At 40.0% G+C, this 13,381-nt stretch overlaps 1 long non-coding RNA gene across 1 annotated transcript; it reads right to left on the reverse strand.

The window, feature by feature from the left end:
* Nucleotides 1-8,981: 8,981 nt before the first annotated feature.
* Nucleotides 8,982-9,612, reverse strand: LOC148122720 (uncharacterized). The gene is made up of 3 exons (XR_015737368.1): nucleotides 9,502-9,612; nucleotides 9,210-9,400; nucleotides 8,982-9,113 (listed from the first exon to the last, which is right to left on the reverse strand). It is a non-coding gene; the product is annotated as an uncharacterized LOC148122720 (long non-coding RNA).
* Between the last annotated feature and the right edge of the window lie 3,769 nt (nucleotides 9,613-13,381).

Below are 13,381 nucleotides of genomic sequence, written 5' to 3' on the forward strand. Positions count from 1 at the left end.
AATGTACATAGGATGTCTCACCTTGCTCCTCCTGAGAAGGACAGGAATGAATGGCTATGTCGGGGAGAATCTGGAGCAAACCTGGAAGGGTCAAACACCTGCAGGGACATGACACCTTTGTCAGGACAAATAGAAGTTAAACTGCTGCTTTCAACTTACCAGGACAAGATGATAGAGTTGGGGACAGCAGGTTTTGGTCTGGAGGGATCTCCCCCTGCCCTCCTGTGGAGGCTCCTACCTCTGGGTTTGGCCACATCTCCAGGTTGTGGTGGAGTGCATAAATGGAGAGTATGACTGAAGGAATAGGGGAGATGATGGGTTATACCCAGGATGTGAATCTTGGTTCCCGAGGCAGTATGGGACATGCCTGCACAAAAGGTCTTGCTAATAAACATCATCACTTTGGGTAGATGTGGGTGAATTGGAAATGAACTTGAGGTGCAAATGAGGAGTATAAAAGTGTAGTTAAAGAAAGAGAAGCAAGAAATATATGAACCTGAGTTTTGGGAGTGAAACATCTTAGAACTTAGGTTTGATGAAGGATTTCTGCAAATATGCACAAGAATTCAGTCCCCAAAATGATCCTCCCTTAATTCTAGTGCTTCAGTTGAGTTAATAATATTTCAGAGACAGATTTTAGATCATCACCAAAGTAGTAACTGGCAGAAAGTGTTTGACAGCATGACGTGTGAATCAAAGGGTGATAATCTGACATTGCAAGGGTCGATCTAGGATCTGGTCATCAGTTCACCTCTCCCATCAGCCTGATTTGGCTCTAGAGGGGTTCCCAGGTGTCCAAGGGGATGTCCCCAGTCAGGTCCTTGGGCAGTAGAGGAGAGGGTGCCTGAACTGACCTTGTCCCATAGTCACACTGATAAATATCTCAAATATCACTATAGAACCTTTGTTTGGCATTGGATGGAGAGAGAGACAGAGACTCACATCAGAGCACTGGACTGAGCTCCCGAGGTCTAGTTGAAAAACAGAAGGACGGAGAAGATGAGCAAGGAAGTCAGGACTGTGAGGGGTTGGTCCACCCACTGAGACAGTGTACTTGATCTAATGGGAGCTCACCAAAGCCAGCTGGACTGGGACTGAATGAGCATGTGATCAAACTGGACTCTCTGAATGTGGCTGACAATGGGGGCTGATTGAGAAGCCAATAATAATGGCACTGCTATTTGTCTCTACTGTAGGTACTGGCTTTTTGGGATCCTAGTCTATTTGGATGCATATCTTCCTAGGCCTGGATGTAGTGGGGAGGGCCTTGAACTTTCCACAGGCAGGTACTTTGAGGGGGAGAAAGAAGGGGGAGTGGGGGAGTGGGAGAAGAGGAGGAAGTGGAAATTTTGAATGATATTATTTATAAAGCAATAAAAGAAACAAAAAAACCCCAAAATCCAAAAAAACAAAAACATACAAAAAAGATTAGACCTGAGCCAGAACCCTTGCATGTCTGGGGGGTGAGTCTTGGACCTTCAAGGGAGTAGGCAGGAACCAGAGATCTTTGTGGGTCCAGGCATGAGGCTGAGACCTCTGAGGGAATAGGCCTGAGCCAAGACCTCAGTGGGTCTGGGCACTCCCAAGTCTGAGAACTCCAAGGGAATAGATAAGAGCCAGAGACTTTTACAGGACCAACCTGAAGCCAGGGACCTCTGCAGGAATGGATCCAGACAAGGGACATTAATAGAAACAGGTCTGAGCTAACAAGCTAGGCTAAAGCAGGCCTGAGACAGCAAACTCCACAGGAGTGGAGCAGAGCCTGGGATCTCTGAGTGACCTCCAGGAACAGAGAGTGACCAATGGGGTAACTAGAACTTCAGTACTAACTGTACCAATAGGAACAAAAATCTGAGCCTTGGATTCACTGGCATCTAGAAGATTAATCAACAGAATCACAGACATCCTCAACCACACCAATTAGAGGAAACTATTAGTAGACAAGGTAAGAACACATGCAACCCCCAAAAGAACATGATACCAGTAAAATCTAGTGACCCCACAACAGCAAGACTTGAACAACCAAATATAGATGAAACAGAAGAAAATGACATAAAAAATAATTTCAGGAGAATGTTTGAAACTCTTAAAGAGGAAATGAGAAATTCCCTCAAAGAAATGGAGAAAAACACAAGCAAAAAATCGGAAGACATCAGCAAATCTCTTAAAGAAAGCAAAGAAAAAGGAATCAAACATGTGAAAGAAACTATTCAAGACTTAAAAACTGAAATAGAGACAATAAAGAAATCATAAGCCGAGGGACTTATAGAAACAGAAATAATGGAGAAAATAATCAAGAACCACAAACGTAAGCATGAACAGCAAAATACAAGAGATGGAAGAGAGAATCTCACAAGATGAAGATACAATAGAGGAAATAGACTCATAGTCAAAGAAGACATTAAATCTTAACCAAAAATATACAGGAAATATGGGGCACCTTGAAAAGGCCAAGCATAAGAATAATAGGTATAGAAGAAGGTAAAGTTCAACTGAAAAGCACAGAAAATATATTTAACAAATCATAGAAAAAAAACTTTCCAGGCCTAAAGAAAGATATGTCTATGAAGATACAACAAGTGATCAGAACACCAAATAGACTGGATAAAAAAAAGTTCCCTTGCCTCATAATAATCAAAACACTAAACACATAGAGCAAAGAAAGAATATTAAGAGCTACAAAGGAAAACAGCCAAGTAACATATAAAGGCAGACCTATCAGAATTACACCTGACTTCTCATTGGAGACAATAAAAGCCAGAAGGTTGTGGTCAAGCATTATGCAGACATTAAGAGACATTATGCAAGCCTACACTATTATACTCAGTAAAACTTTTGATCAATATAGACTGACAAAACAAGATATTCCATAACATAACCAGATTTAACCAACACTTGGCCATAAACCCAGCACTAAAAAAATATTAGAAGGAAAACTCCAACCCAAGGAAGTTGTCTACATCAACAAAAACACAGACAATTGATGGTCCCATGGCAGCATATCCCAAAGAAAGAAAAAAAAAACAAATGAATTAACATTTTCAACATCGCCAACAATAAAATATAAATTAACAGGAGATAGCAATCACTGGTCATTAATATCACTTAATATAAATGGACTCAACTCACCTATAAAAAGACATAGGCTAACAGATTAGATATGAAAACAGAATCCATCCTTCTTCTGCATACAAGAAAAACATCTCAGTCTTAAAGACAGACATTGCCTCAGAGTATAGGTTTGGGGAAAAATTTTCCAAACAAATGAACCTAAGAAACAAGATGGTGTAGCTATCCTAATATCTAGCAAAATAGACTTCAAACTAAAATCAATCAAAAGAGACAAAGTAGGATATTTCATATTAGTCACAGGAAAAATTAATCAAGAAGAAATCTTGATACTGAACATCTATGCCCCAAATACAAGGGCACCCTCATATGTAAAGTAAACACTTCTGAAGCTTAAATCATACATTAAATCCCACACACTAATAATGTGAGACTTCAACACTCCATTCTCATTACTGGACAAGTCAGTCAGACAAAAAAATGTACAGAGAAATAAGGGATCTAACAAATGTTATGACTCAAATGGACTTAACAGACATCTATAGAATATTCCACCCAAACAGAAAAGAATATACCTTCTTCTTAGCACCTTATGGAACCTTCTCAAAAACTGACCACATACTCAGTAACAAAATGAACTTCAACAAATACAAAAATATTGTAACAACTACATGTATCTTATAAGATCACCATGGCTTAAAATTAGAAATCAACAGCATTACTAATTACAGAAAGCCCACAAAGCAATTGATAAACCTTCAGAGCTACTAATGGCCCTGCCTTTAAAATGGTTAACTGAGAAATCAATATGTGTTAAACAGTGGCTTCTACCTGAAGAAAAGCTGCAGGCTTTCGAATAGCTGGTACAAGAGCAACTAGAAGTTTGGCATATTGGAGAATCTACCAGCCCTTGGAAATCTCCTGTATTTGTTAAAAAGAAATCTGGAAAAGGGAGAATGGTGACAGATCTTAGAGATATCAATAAGGTTATTCAACCTATGGGCCCTCTACAATGTGGAATTTCTCTGCTCTGCCTTCTCTGTTACCAAAGGGATGACCTCTCATAGTTATTGATTTAAAGGATTATTTCTTCATTATACCTTTACAAGAAAAAGATAGAGAAAAATTTGACTTCACAGTGCCTGTTTATAACAATTCTCAGTCTACTAGGAGATATCAATGGACCATCCTCCCACACAGAATGCTCAATAGCCCCACCCTGTGCCAATACTTTGTTAGCCAGCCTAATCTATCACTACATGGGTGACATTTTGTCATCTGATTCAAATATGAATACTTTAAAAAGAATGTTTGAAGCAATAAAGAAAGTTTTGCCTAAATGGGGATTACAAATTGCTCCTGAAAAGATTCAAAGAGGAGATTCTGTTAATTACTTAGGTTACAGAATCAGTTTGCAGAGAATTAGAACACAAAGGGCACAAATTAGGAGAGACCAGTTGCGAACTGTTAATGACTTTCAAAGATTATTAGGAGACATCTCCATTCCATGGCTGGCTGTTGGGATAACACCTGACCTAACAGTTTATTTGAATACTACTTTATATGGTGATAAGGACTTAAATAGTCCCAGAGAATTAATAGCTGAAACAGAAAAGGAACTGACAATTGTTGAGAAGAAATTACAGGAGGCACAAGTAGATAGGGTGAATCCAAATCTTAATTGTATTCTAGTCATATTGCCTTCCAGAGTTTCTCCTACAGGAATTTTAATGCAGAGGGACAATATTATCTTAGAATGGAACTTTTTACCACATAAACCATGTAAAAAATTAAAAACTTATGTGGAAAAGGTCTCTGACTTAATTATAAAAGGTAAATTGAAACTTTGCCAATTAGCAGGTATAGACCCAGCAGAGATTATAGTGCCTTTTACTGCTGATGAAATAAAAAAAAAGTTGTGGGAAGACAATGAACCCTGACAAAGGGCTTGTGCTAATTTTTGTGGAGAACTTAATAGAAATTATCTCAAAAGCTATAGATTTAACCTTATAAAGAGAACTTCTTGTATTCTTCCCCATATTGTATGTGATGCACCAATAAATGGAACCCATACATTTTATACTGATGCAAATAAATCAGGGAAGGCAGGTTACAAATCAGAAGAATTAAGTAAGGTAGAACAAAGCCCTTATAATTCTGTCAAGAAGGAAGAATCATATGTGATTCCTTTGGTATTAAGGGATTTTAAAGAACCTCTCAATATAGTTACTGATTCACAAGAGTTGTCTTGTGTAACACCCAATTCTGCGTTACCCTCTTGGTACAGTTCGTGCACCTCTGTACCAATCACAAGTCCGGGCAAAGGCCTGGAGATTGAAAGAAACACACAAGAGACCTGGGTCATTTGAAAGGAGATCAGCCGAATACCACTTTATTCAGCTTTTTGCAAAACTAATATACTTTGGCTGCTGCAAAAGGATTACCTCCCAGGCAGGGGGGACTCTGACTGCTGCATAAGGATTTCCTCCTGGGCAGGTGGGAAATTACCATACCAAAGATGAAACAATGCCCTTCAGCTAATCACCAAGCTAGGGCAGAGGGAGCACAGAAGCAAACAGGATGCTTAGCCGACTGGCCAGAAACCGTCCTCGATATTCACCCCAAGGAGCAAGGGTAGACCGGGCCCTACAGTCTTGCATATTGAAACTGCTGAATTTATACCAGATGATATGGAATTGACTTCATTATGCATCCATGTGTAAGACATATTCAGGAATAGGCTTTGTCCTATATACATAACACAATCTGATCCCATACTGGTCTGCCAGGTCCTCTAGCACAAGGTAAGGCAGAAATTGATCAATTATTGATTGGAAGTATGTTTCAAGCCTCAGAATTTCATTAAAAAATCGTGTCAATAGCAAAGGTTTGAAGAAAGTGTTTCCCATTACATAGTAGCAAGCTAAGGAGATTATAAAGAGATGTCCTATTTGCTCTTTCATAACCAAACACAATTGTCTGTAGGGAGTAACCTTAAGGGTACTCAAAAAAATGAAATTTGGAAGATGGATGTGTTACACTTTGCAGAATTAGGTATATTAAAATATGTGCACCACAGCATAGACATGTTATCAGGTTTTCAATGAGCAACTGCTTTGAGCTTGGAAAAGTCTGATTCAGTATTTATTAGAAGTTATGGACATCATGTGTATTCCTGCACAAATAAAGACAGACAATGGTCCAGCATATTTATCTAAAAAATGAAATGTTTTTTTGCTTATTATAATATAAAGCACATCACAATTATACCAAATAATCCTGCAGGTCAGGCAGTTATATAAGATCAAATCATACTAAAAGGGATATGCTGAACAAACAGAAGGGATGGGAAAAACCCTCAGAAATAGATCCATAATGCTTTATGAACCTTGAATTTTTTAATGTTAATGAGAAAGGAACAACAGCAGCAGAGAGGCATTGGATAATGGAAAAAACTTCTGAATAAAATCAACCAGTGTATTTCAAGGATGTGTTGACCTCACAATGGAAACCAGGAGATGTGCTACATTGGGAAAGGGGTTTTATTCTTATTTCCACAGGAGAAGAAAAACTATGGATACCATTAAAATTAATAAATATTTGTTTTGAAAAGGAGAAACCTCTTGAAAAAGAGAAATGAGAGCTCATCAACAATGCTGACAACCATATAGGTGGTAAGGAAAACATACAGGGTTGGGGCAGGGTTTTACTCTTATCTTTAGAGGAAAATACACATCTCCAAAAATTTAAGAGACCCTGAATGTTTGAATGTTGACAGAATGAAAAATAACTATCCAATAAGGATCATCTAGAAAAAGGAATACGAGTAATGAGGTCAGGTAATGAATACATATACATTTAAATATATATATATTTCTTTATAAATATATAGAACTGGTTTTGGAGATGGACAATGGCTCTGTACTTTTTAAAATCCAAACATGTTGTTAAAAGGAACATTCAGAGTTTCTGTCTCATACCAGGAGCCATCTGGTATGGGACAAAAAGAAGAATTTAGAAAAAAAAATTTACTTTCTCCACATCTGTTTTGTCTATATTATAATCTTTATTGAATGTATGTTTCTATAAATAATGCTTAAGTTTTCCACGATGAACAGTAAATTTTCCTACAGATCCTTTTGCTGTGGTAATCTTGAGGTTTCCAGAAAGAAGATGGGGCCCCCGAGCAAAAACTCTGCCTTGTTGTGATACTGATAGTGTTACTATAAGACCAGTTTTTTGGGTATTGGTCCCTGATCTCCAAAATATACAAAAAAATTCAAGAAATTGGTCATCGAAACAACAAATAATTCAATAAAAAATGAAGTACAGACCTAAACAGAGAACTCTCAACAGAAGAATCTAAAATGGCTGAAAGACACTTAAGGAAATGCTCAGCATCATTATTCATCAGAGGAATGCAAATCAAGATGACTCTGAGATTCCATCTTACACCTGTAAGAATGGTCAAGATCAAAAACACTGATGACAACTTATGCTGGAGAAGTTGTGGGGTAAAGGGAACACTCCTGCATTGCTGGTGTTAGTGCAAACTGGTACAGCCCCTTTTGATGTCAGTGTGGATAATTCTCAGAAAATTAGGAAACAACCTTCCTCAAGACCCAGCAATACCACTTTTGGGTGTATATCTAAAGGATGCTCAATCATGCCACAAGGGCATGTGCTCTGCTATGTTCATAGAGTATTGTTTGTCATGACCAGAACTTGGAAACAACCTAAATGACCCTTGTCTGAAGAATGGAAAAGAAAAACGTGTTACATTTACACAATGGAGTACTACACGGCAGAAAAAAATATAACGACACCTTGAATTTTGCAGGCAAATGGATGGAGCTAGAAAACTTCATTTTGAATGAGGTAACCCAGACCCAAAAAGACAATTATCACATGTACTCACTCATAAGTGGTTTTAAAACATAAAGCAAAGAAAACCAGCCTACTAATCTCAATCCCAGAGAACCTACACTACAATGAAGACCCTAAGAGAGACATACATGGATCAAAACTACATGGGAAGTAGAAAAATAACAAGATCTACTGAGTAGTTGGGAGCATGGGGGCCTTGAAAAAGGGTTGAAGGGAAGGAGATAGGCAGGGATAGGAGCATAGAAAAATGTAGAGTCCAAAAAAATCAATGAAATTAAAAAATTCTACAAATTATATCAAGGGAAGAGTATGAGAAAATATATGACATTTAGAGTTGGAGAGACAGATGAACTGATGAAGCACCTGGATAAACTTACAAACCTTTTATTGGTTTTATTAAGCTGTGTTCAGTGGCACATATTTGTCCTTGTACTGCAGGTGACATGGGGACAGGCATCCACTGGACATCGAGCCTAGCTTAATAGGTGAGTTACAGATAATCAAAACACCTCCTGACCTTAAAAATATCAAGTTGGATGGCATCTGAGGAACGAAACTGATGTTGACTTTTGGCGTCCTCTTGTATGTGCAAAAATGCTTGTGAGTTCCTAGCTTCAACATGAAAACACACATATGTGACAGTGAGGATATATGAAAGATAAGACTGGCTATGAAATTACATAGTGTTGTCATATGGAATGAGTATAGAGTATAAGAATCAAAGACTACCAGTGTTCCCAAACTGAATGGATACATCATGAGAAGAATGCAGATTCAATAGAAGTGCTATCAAGTAAAGGAGAGACACAATTATTCATGCAAAGCATCAGAATTGAAATCCTTTTATCTTAAAGTAGATTATTTAAGCTTATGGTCTGCATTAGAAAATGTACTTTATGGATTAGAAGAATTTATTTACTAAAAATGAATTCAGTAGAATTCAGAACTGTTAAAGCACACAGATTTCCTATTATCCCTTATCTCTGGAATGAGTTTAGGTGAACAGGCCTTAGAAACTCATACCTTTGGGTAAAGAGCGCCCATCAGGAAAGGTGACAGGTTTGCTGAGCTCTCTGACAACACCTGGGACAGGTGGGTAGAGCCTCATGGCCTCCTTGATGCACATGGTAGTGTAGGGCATTTGGTCAAGGTGATCCCTAAAACAAGGTCCATCCTAAAGTTCAGGTAGACTGGAGACCAGCGGCTCCTCCCTACCCAAAGAATAAAGGTTCTTCCACCTTTTGAACTCTTACCAGGTAATGGAGGATCCATACCCCAGGAGGCTCTGAACTTCCTCCCTGCATCTCTGTTGGTGTTCAGGGTGTGTGGCCAGAGCATAGAAGATTCAGGAGAGTCCGCTGGCTGTGGTGTCATGGCCCTCGAACATGAATGTGTCCACCTCAGCACGGATGTCCTTGTCAGACAAGCTATCCCCATTCTCTGTCTGAGGGAGACAACAGGTGTCATCAGAGCTGTGCTTGTTCCTTGCTGTGTGTTCCCAGGCAGACTCTCTGTGATATATGCACCTCTGTGATACACACTCACTCTGGCAAACAAGAGGATGTCCAGAAAATCCAAACGTCTCTTCTTCTTGACCTTCTCCAGCTCTCCCTCATCCTGCAGCTGATCCTTTCTCATCTTGATCACTCCATCTGTTCCAGAGCACTGGTTATCACATTGACCCCAGAGCTACAGTAACCTCATGTAGCACCATGTGTCTCCTTGCCTAAAGCTATGTGCTATAAATGGATCAGCAAGTAAGGAGTGGGCAAGTTTATAAGACCAGTACCATCTAATGCAGACCAGACCTCCTTTCAGGATCACAGGCCAAGGAAGCTCTGCTTGAGATGCTGGGTTGGATCTCACTAAACATTACCAATACAATGATACCCACAGAGTCCCTGGATTTCTGACATCCCAACTCAAACATTTGCAGTTTGAGAATATCCACATGTGTGTGATCCAGGCACTAAAAGTTCACTGAAGGGCCTACATATGCCTAAGAAGTCATCAATACCGCCTTTGAGCTAGTCCTGGAAAAGGAGGGGAGATGTGAGCTACAGATAGAACCTGTATGATAGTGAGTAAGTTGACAGACACGGTCGGCCAAGCGGCCATTGGAGGACAGACTGTAGATGGTGTCATTCTGATGAAAGATGTTTCTCACACGGGAATAAAATAGGTTATTCAGGTCTGCAATGGCCTGGATGTAGGTCTTGTAATTTCTGAGGAAGAAGATACCGAATAGATTAGACTGTGGAGAGATCTGACCTGTGGATAGATCAACTGTGGGAAGAGATTTTCTGTATGTGTGAGAGAGACAGCATTGGTGCACACAGTAATCCTGCCTTATATCCGTTATAATTTTCAAGACTGCAGGAAATGGCATGAAGGCATCCACCTTAGCTATGAATCAGCGATCTGTGGTTGGGTCAGGGTTGGATTGTGTCAGGAATTGATTTGGAATGGGCTTAGACACTTGATTTTTGTTGTTGTTGTTGTTGTTGTTGAGGCAAGTATCCATACTGCCTCACCTCCTGCATGTCAGATGAGGCCATCCCGTTAGGAGAGATCAAAGGCCCTGAAGTTCAAAGGTTGCCACTCACCCATCCACCTGGACACTACCCTTGTGGCTGAAGGCACACTTCATGACGGTGTCAAGGGTCATCAAGGAGATGTGTTGAAAGATCTCTATGGAGGATCCCTGTGCAGCCAGCTGTTCCCATTTGTCCTGCAGTGGAAGGGGAACATCGACCTAATTTCCACAGAAGACTTGTGCTCATATATTGTATGATTTCTGTATATTTTCAGATATGTCCTCCAACTTAGATAACATAAAAATGTTTTATCTGACAAATGATGCTGTTTTCAGTGTAAAGAAGATGATGTGTCAGTATATGGATAGCTGACCTAACCTGAGACAATGGTAGGACTTTCATATAATGAGCATAAGAAAGCCCAGGAAGGCACTATGGGCACTTCTAATGGGACCACCAGTGACTTCAGTTACTATGTATTCATCAAATGATTGTGGATAACAATTGAGTCAGAATACAGAGTCCTGTTGATAGTTTGTGGTGTGGCGAGTTTGGCCGTTACAGTGTGGATCTTGTGCCTGTTTGCCTTTGAAATCAGTCAAGTCCATGCAGAGGCACTGAGACCCAGAAAAGCACTGACTTGGTATTGTTCTAGGATGTTCCTCTGAAGTTGAGGGCTTGAAGAGATAATTGGAGTCTCTATCTACCACAATGCTTTTGCCTTGGGCAATGAATAAGTATGGTCATATATTTCGTAGCTGGAATATTTCTTTTCTGCCTATGTTGGAAGAACCTGTACTCATACTAGAATACACATGTGAAGCTTGTTGGTGTGCACTCTGAGTAGGTGAAGAGAGACTCAGAGATAGAAAAAAAGAGAGAGGAGAGTGTGAGAAGTAAGATGAGAAAGAAGATGATGATGATGCTTATTACTGTGAAGCTGTGGTAGTCCTATCAGGATTAGAAGCAGCCACTGATGTAGAAAGGACAGCAGAGCTGAGGGGAGTAGAGGAAAAGAAAGTCAAATGAACTCATGAGCATCAGCCGGACAGAGTCAGCCATGGTTTTCACATAGGGCTTCAGAATGTCATAGTGGAAGGCTGTGGTCAGCATGCGCCGGTGCTGGAACCACGGCTGTCCATTCAGCAAGAGCAAACCATAGCCTGGACCAGAGATGTGTGTATGTATGTATGAGATGGAATCAGAGAGCCCATTAGATAATCTATGTGTGTGTTGGGGGTAAGGGGCTACGTGGAGTGGAACTGAGGTTGAGAGCTAAGAACGGTCGAGTTCAGAACCGGAAATCCCTAACTTGTAGGACTGGAATACACTCTGTAATGATTACATCTGTGAGATAAGAATTGCAAAAGAATTGCAGGGATGGGTGGCGGTGTGAAGATCAACCAGGGACATACACAATGGTTAGCTAGGACTGTTTGGAGCAGTGAGGGGTCAGAAGCCTAGCTTCTACTTCTTTGGGGACAGGGAGAGGAGGGCTAGATCAAGGCAGTGGTAGCCTCTCACGTTTTTTGTTCTCTGAGAAACAGAGTTACAGGTCTTGGATGCTCTAACTGGGACCAGACCACATTCTCCATTCAGACACACATACTGATCCAAGGAGCCAGCAATCTGTAGGCTATGTGTGCCTTTGGATCTGAAACAGAAACAAGAAATGGGATAAGTCAGGCAGCTCAAAGGCAGCTGTGGTTGAAACCACGGGCTTCTGGGTTCTTTTAAGAGCCATCTGTTGGCAGATTGTCCTGTGTCACTGTCCATTTCCTCAATCTCCTTCTATCTCTGTCCTAACAGTCAGGCTTAGGAGGACAGGATTCATGTTCCAGTAGCTGAACTCCTCCGGAGCACAGATGGTGAATTGGTGAGAAGCAGGCCATGTGCCCATACTCAAAGAAAAGAATAGGTGTGACTATGGTGTGTGTGTGTATGTGTGTGTGTGTATTACAGTAGACCATGAGTTAGTTATTCAGTGATTCTAGGCAGGTAACAGTTGAAATTTCAAACTCAAACCACAATGCATTTTGAGGTATGCTTTTCAGTTCTGGAACAATGTACATGACTTATCATCTTTGATTAAATGAAAAATTATTTGATTATAATTTGGTTAAATAGCAAAGAAAGATAAAGACTTTTGACTAAAGGCTAAAAATTTAAGGTCTGACTGCTGCTGGCCACATTCTGGGGTTTTGCCTGGGAAAATGGTAAATAGAATGTGTAGGGCATTGGCATAATGCCACAGTCTTGTGGAATTCGACAACAATGGGCTAGTTACAAAGAGGACAGCATAAATTATTCAGAATGATACTATCTCACCTGACCGACCCATAATCACCTTCATGTAGTCAGGGTCATAAACTTTAAGATATGCTTGGCTCCCCAAGAACCAGTGAGGAAAGGCATTTGGGAAGTTCTCCACAACCTTCATAATCATCTGTAGCTCCTGATCACCCTCGAACTGCTGTTGAGGGAAAGATAAATATGTGGGACTCTAGTTTTTGGGCTGGAGACAAAAACAGAACAAGCACATGAACATAGTTCTAAAGATGCAACCAGGATTTGAAACAGTTTGATGGACAATTTTTGCTATCACTCAGAGTTTGCTACACTGGGGATTTGTCCTGAGCTGGAATTGACAGTGTTGTTGGGTGAGTCCTCGGCTCTGCACACAAGTACCACATCCCCATGTCCTTCCAAGAATATTCATTGCACAAAACTTTGTTGAATGCTTCATCATGTATCCTCCTACTTGGCTCTGGGTCTTATTTTCTGTGTATTAGTACAAGGAGTCAATACCTTCCATTCATATATATGTATTTTTTTTTTGGCATCAATGGGTTTACTATCTACTTGGAACATGCCCACAAACAGTGAAT

The sequence above is a fragment of the Myodes glareolus genome, chromosome 3 (genome assembly GCF_982192425.1).
Source record: "Myodes glareolus chromosome 3, mMyoGla1.1, whole genome shotgun sequence".
In the NCBI taxonomy this organism is placed as follows: domain Eukaryota; kingdom Metazoa; phylum Chordata; class Mammalia; order Rodentia; family Cricetidae; genus Myodes; species Myodes glareolus.